This window comes from Triticum dicoccoides, chromosome 7B (genome assembly GCF_002162155.2).
Source record: "Triticum dicoccoides isolate Atlit2015 ecotype Zavitan chromosome 7B, WEW_v2.0, whole genome shotgun sequence".
Lineage (NCBI taxonomy): Eukaryota > Viridiplantae > Streptophyta > Magnoliopsida > Poales > Poaceae > Triticum > Triticum dicoccoides.
The window spans coordinates 648896857-648903139 of NC_041393.1; positions in this window are offsets into that span (position 1 = coordinate 648896857).

Sequence of the window (6283 nt, forward strand, 5' to 3'; positions counted from 1 at the left end):
TATTCATTTATTCTTATACAAATATGTTCAGTCATGACATTATGCAACCGTACACTTTGGTACGGCCAATACACCAGGGGCTTAAGTACCCCATAATACGGTGTGGGAAGACCGGACACTCTCATGAGTGCGGCACCCCAAACTTATAGCACTATATGCATCGGCTCCGAATCATGTCTTGGGTCAATAGTTGGGTTTGCCCGGCTCCCATGTTTTGGTACCTTACATTCCGCAATGTCGGCTGGTAGCGCTGGGAGAACTACTACGATTGTGTCCCAGTTGAGCTGGGTTAACACCTCAGTAGAGAAAGCTAAAACTGACCGTCATGATAGTGCGAGAGACCGGTCGCTGTTCGAGAGGTTTTTTCGAGTCCCTAAATACTTATGCCGCTTAGAGCGAGGAGCCAGATTTATCCGGCCTAGGCGTGGATAGCGCCCCGAACTCGGTCTTCCGAATACTAGGGGCTTCACCGAAATTTAAAATTATAGAATTCTATGGCTAAGTGAGAGTGATAAAGCATTATAAGCCCGATGGCCTTGTTCATTGTGCTGAGCGCCTCCCTAGATGGACCCAAGAATGGGAACAAGAGCGCTCAGGTTTATCCCGAACACCCCAGCACTCGTGGCATGGGGGTAGAAGCCGACGACTTGCATCTCTCAGATTTCATAAACAGCCGCACAGAAGGTAATGTTTTAAATTCAAAAGGCGTTGCTTAGCGCATATGAACAAGTTTTCAACGCACAGGATAAACACGAGCGAGTTTTACTCAAAAATTACATCCATGGTACATTCCTCCGCCACAAGACGGGCACCCTTCAGGACGCCCTCATAATACATCTCGGGCCTGCGATGCTCCTTCCCCTCCGGTGGCCCATCCTTCACCAGCTTCTCAGCATCCAGCTTGCCCCAGTGCACTTTAGCACGGGCAAAAGCCCTACGGGCGCCCTCGATACACACGGAACGCTTGATGACTTCAAGCCATGGACAGGCATCCACCAGCCGCCGCACCAGCCCAAAGTAGCTCAAAGGCATGACCTCACCAGACCACAGCCGGCCTATCAGGCCCTTCATAGCCTGTTCGGCTGCCTTATGAAGCTCGACCAGCAGCTTCAGCTGGTCGCTCAAGGGCACCGGGTGTCCGGCCTCAGCATATTGGGACCAGAACACTTTCTCCGTCGAGCTTCCTTCCTCGGCCCGGTAGAATGCGGCGGCATCAGATACACTGCGGGGCAGATCTGCGAACGCTCCTAGAGAGCTCCGGATGCGGGTAAGTAACAGGTAATTTACTTTCACGTGCTTGCTTTGCATAAAGAATGCCTTACCCGTCGCAATCCTTTTCATCGCCTCAATCTCCTGGAGGGCTTTTTGGGCTTCGGCCTTGGCAGACTTGTCACTTTCAAGTGCCGAGGCAAGCTCGGACTCTCGAGTCTTCGAGTCACGCTCTAAACTCTCATGTTTCTTCACGAGAGCACCGAGCTCTTGCCGCACTTCCGCCACCCGCGCCTCTTGTTTCTCTCGCTCGGTACGCTCCATGGCCGCATTGTCTTCGGCCTTGGACAGCGCTTCCTTCAGGGTCGCCACCTCAGTTGTGGCCCCTGTAATATTCACGTCGGTCCTGTCATTATCTGCAACCAGGTATTTATATATACATTTACATAAGGTACTACATACCTTCCTTGTCCTCGAGCTGCTTCTTGGCACGGCCGAGCTCGTTCTCGGACCGCTCGAGGCTCTGCTTCAATGCATTGACCTCCGCAGTCAGTGCGGCAGAGGTCAGCAGCGCAGCCTGCATTCCCATATTGACATATTTATGTTAGACTCCTGCGTATATCTTTTTTAGATCCCCAATCCGGCTTTTCTTTCCGAACACCAAACTGAGCATCAGGGGCTACTGTCTATGCGGTAACATTTTTATATGTTTTAAAAACATACCTCAAAGCCTGTTAGCAGGCTGGTACAGGCTTCTGTCAGCCCGCTCTTGCGGACTGAACCTTCTGAATCACCGCACTCATAACGGTGCGGTGCTCCTCATCGATGGAGGCGCTGTTGAGCACCTCCAGCAAATTTTCCGGTGCCTCCGGTTGGACGGAGGCCGCCTGCGTCGTAGGCTTGCCCTTCTTGCGAAGGTGCCGCCTGCCAGACTCTGGAACCACTGAAGGTTCCGGAGCGGTGTCTGGCCCAGGGCCGGACTTAGATCCCTCTGGGGCTTCATCCCCTTTGGGCCTGGAGTCCGGGAGGTCGCCTTGCGGCGCCTCCAGGACCACCTCCTCCTGGTTTAGTCCCTTTTGGGACTCCACCTCGGCATCGTCCGTGGGGTGAGGGGAGGAGGCCATCGGGAGTGAAGCGCTATTCACATCCGACGAATCCAGGGAGCTGCTCGACGAATCGCCGAGCTGAGCCTTGGGCGGACTGCATGATTGAATTCGGCGTCAGAAGGTACCGTACAATAGAGGAGCGCCATAAGTTATTCTGGTATCCGGATACTTACGATTTTGCCAGGGGCTTGACCTTGGATGGCCATTCCTCTCCGCCGTCTTCGGCGTCGGAGGCGTAGTCCGGTAAAAGGGTCTTCCCCTTCTTGGACCCTCCCGCCTCCCCAGTTGGGGCAGCCTTCCTTTTCTTTCCTCCCCCCGCTGGAGGGGGAGAGGCTTCTTATTCCTCCTCCTGGTCTTCAGAGGCGGAGGGCGCTTCGGGGTCGTCGGGCGATGAATCCGACACCACCAGGCGTCGGGAACTCTTTTGAGTCCCCGTGGCCTTCTTCTTGGCCTTCTTCTCCGGCACCACGTGAGGTGCCGGAACCAGCAGCTTCGTCAAGTAGGCGTCTGCTGGGCCTTCGGGCAAAGGGGCCGGACAGTTAAACTGTTCGGACGTCCTCTTCCAGTCCTGTCAAAGGAGCAGGAGTTTAGATCCTACATGAATTCAAACTATGAAAATCAAGTGTCCCGTGAAGGACCAAAAGCAAGCTTACTTCGGTGGCTTGGCGCTTGGCGCAGAATCCGCGATCCTCGGTGACGGGAGGGGAGACCTCGGAGCTCTTGAATAGCACCTTCCAGGCGTCCTTGTGCTTGGTGTCAAAGAGCCTGGACAAGGTCTGGTGCTGAGCCGGGTCGAACTCCCACAAGTTGAAAGCACGTTGTTGACACGGGAGGATCCGGCGGAAGAGCATGACCTGGACTACATTGACAAGTTTAACCTTCTTCTTCACCAGGTCTCGGACGCAGGTTTGGAGTCCGGTCACCTCTTCCAGACTGCCCCACAACAGGCCCGTCTCTTTCCAAGATGTGAGCCATGTGGGGATGCCAGATCGGAATTCGGGGGCCGCTGCCCATTCAGGGTCACGCGGCTTGGTGATGTAGAACCACCCCGACTGCCACCCTTTGATGGTCTCTACGAAGGTGCCCTCGAGCCATGTAACGTTGGCTATCTTGCCCACCATGGCGCCCCCGCACTCCGCTTGACGGCCGCCCACGACCTTCGGCTTGACGCTGAAGATCTTCAGCCATAGGCCAAAGTGAGGCTGGATGCGGAGGAAGGCCTCACACACGACGATAAACGCTGAGATGTTGAGGATGAAGTTCGGGGCCAGATCGTGGAAGTCCAGGCCATAGTAGAACATTAGCCCCCGGACGAACGGGTGAAGAGGAAAGCCCAGTCCGTGGAGGAAATGGGGGAGGAACACGACCCTCTCATGGGGCCCGGGGGTGGGGATGAGTTGCCCCTCATCTGGAAGCCGGTGCGCGATGTCGTCAGACAAGTATCCGGCCTTCCTCAACTTTTTGATGTGCCCCTCCGTGACAGTGGAGGCCATCCATCTACCTCCCGCTCCGGACATGATTGGAGAAGGTTGAGGTAGGAAGTGCGGACTTGGGCGCTAGAGCTCGAGTGCGCAGGAGTGGATAAGCAAAGGAGGAAGAAGGTGTAAATGGAAAGGGTGGATCCTTATCCCCTTATATGGGCGATCGAAACTATGAGCCCCCACCAGCCTAGTAAAACTCGCTTATCTCCCAAGCGCCGCGATTAATGGCGTGGTTGGGTTACCCACACCCGTATTGATGAGAATCCCGGAATAAGGGGACACGATCTCTGCTTTGACAAGACGTGCCAAGGAAATCGCCTCGCTAAACACACTGAGGTGGGACAGTAAAACGCTTCGAATAAAGGCTTGGCTGTGGCATGATGTCACACTATGGAATACGTCAGCGGATTAGATTTGTACGATATTATTCTCTCTACGGTGGAATGTGGAAACTATTTTGCAGAGCCGGACACTATCCTTGTGTTCAACATCTTCTATGAAGTATTCGGAGGAGGAACCCGCCTTGCAATGCCAAAGACAATTTGCGCGCCGGACTCGTCGTCATTGAAGCCTAGTTCAGGGGCTACTGAGGGAGTCTTGGATTAGGGGGTGTCCGGATGGCCGGACTATGACCTTTGGCCGGACTCCCGGACTATGAAGATACAAGATTGAAGACTTCGTCCCGTGTCTGGATAGGACTTTCCTTGGCGTGGAAGGCAAGCTTGGCGATTCGATATGAAGATCTCCTCCCATTATAACCGACTCTGTGTAACCCTAGCCCTCTCCGGTGTCTATATAAACCGGAGAGTTTTAGTCCGTAGGACGAATAACAATCATACCATAGGCTAGCTTCTAGGGTTTAGCCTCTCTGATCTCGTGATAGATCAACTCTTGTACTACCCATATCATCAATATTAATCAAGCAGGAGTAGGGTTTTACCTCCATTGAGAGGGCCCGAACCTGGGTAAAAACATCGTGTCCCTTGTCTCCTTTTACCATCCGCCTAGACGCACAGTTCGGGACCCCCTACCCGAGATCCGCCGGTTTTGACACCAACAGGGGGCTTAGGGTTCCTCCCCAACCCTAGGCGCATGGGCCCTAGGGGGAGATGGTGCCCAGCCCACTTAGGGGCTGGCTCCCTTCCACATACAGCCCATAAGGCCCTCCGGGGCAGGTGGACCCTCCCGGTGGACCCCCAGAACCCCTCCGGTGGTCCCGGTACAATACCGGTAAACCCCCGAATACTTCTGTTGACCGTATGACGACTTCCCATATATATATCTTCACCTCCAGACCATTCCTGAACTCCTCGTGACGTCCGGGATCTCATCCGGGACTTCGAACAACATTAGGTAATCACATACAAATCTTCCCTATAACCATAGCGTCATCGAACCTTAAGTGTGTAGACCCTATGGGTTCGGGAATCACGCAGACATGACCGAGACAGCTCTCCGGCCAATAACCAACAGCGGTATCTGTATACCCATGTTGGCTCCCACATGTTCCACGATGATCTCATCGGATGAACCATGATTTCGAGGATTCAAGCAATCCCGTATACAATTCCCTTTGTCAATCGGTACGTTACTTGCCCGAGATTCGATCATCGGTATCCCAATACCTCATTCAATCTCGTTACCGGCAAGTCACTTTACTTGTTGCGCAATGCATGATCCTATGACTAACTACTTAGTCACATTGAGCTCATTATGAAGATGCATTACCGAGTGGGCCCAGAGATATCTCTCCGTCATACGGAGTGACAAATCCCAGTCTCAATTCGTGCCAACCCAACAAACACTTTCGGAGATACCTGTAGTGCACCTTTATAGTCACCCAGTTACGTTGTGACATTTGGTACACCCAAAGCACTCATACGGTATCCGGGAGTTACACAATCTCATGGTCTAAGGAAATGATACTTGACATTAGAAAAGATTTAGCAAACGAACTACACGATCTTGTGCTATGCTTAGGATTGGGTCTTGCCCATCACATCATTCTCCTAATGATGTGATCCCGTTATCAATGACATCCAATGTCCATAGTCAGGAAACCATGACCAGCCGTTGATCAACGAGCTAGTCAACTAGAGGCTCACTAGGGACATGTTGTGGTCTACGTATTCACACATGTATTACGGTTTCCGGTCAATACAATTATAGCATGAATAGTAGACAATTATCATGAACAAGGAAATATAATAATAATCATTTTATTATTGCCTCTAGGGCATATTTCCAACAAGCTCCGCTGTATCCACCCCAACCGCCGCCTAGGGTGTCGGACCTCCGTATCTCCACCCAAGTGCCTTCCTGCCTTTGACTATGTTTCCATTCCACCCCAGATCTGGTAGATGCCCAGGTATACTTCACTATTTGTTGACGCCCTCCATGGAGTACACCATGCCCAACAAGTGTTCGGTCAAAATGCCATTGCCAAAAAAATTGATAATCTCTTTCTTTTTACTTTGAAGCAAACAT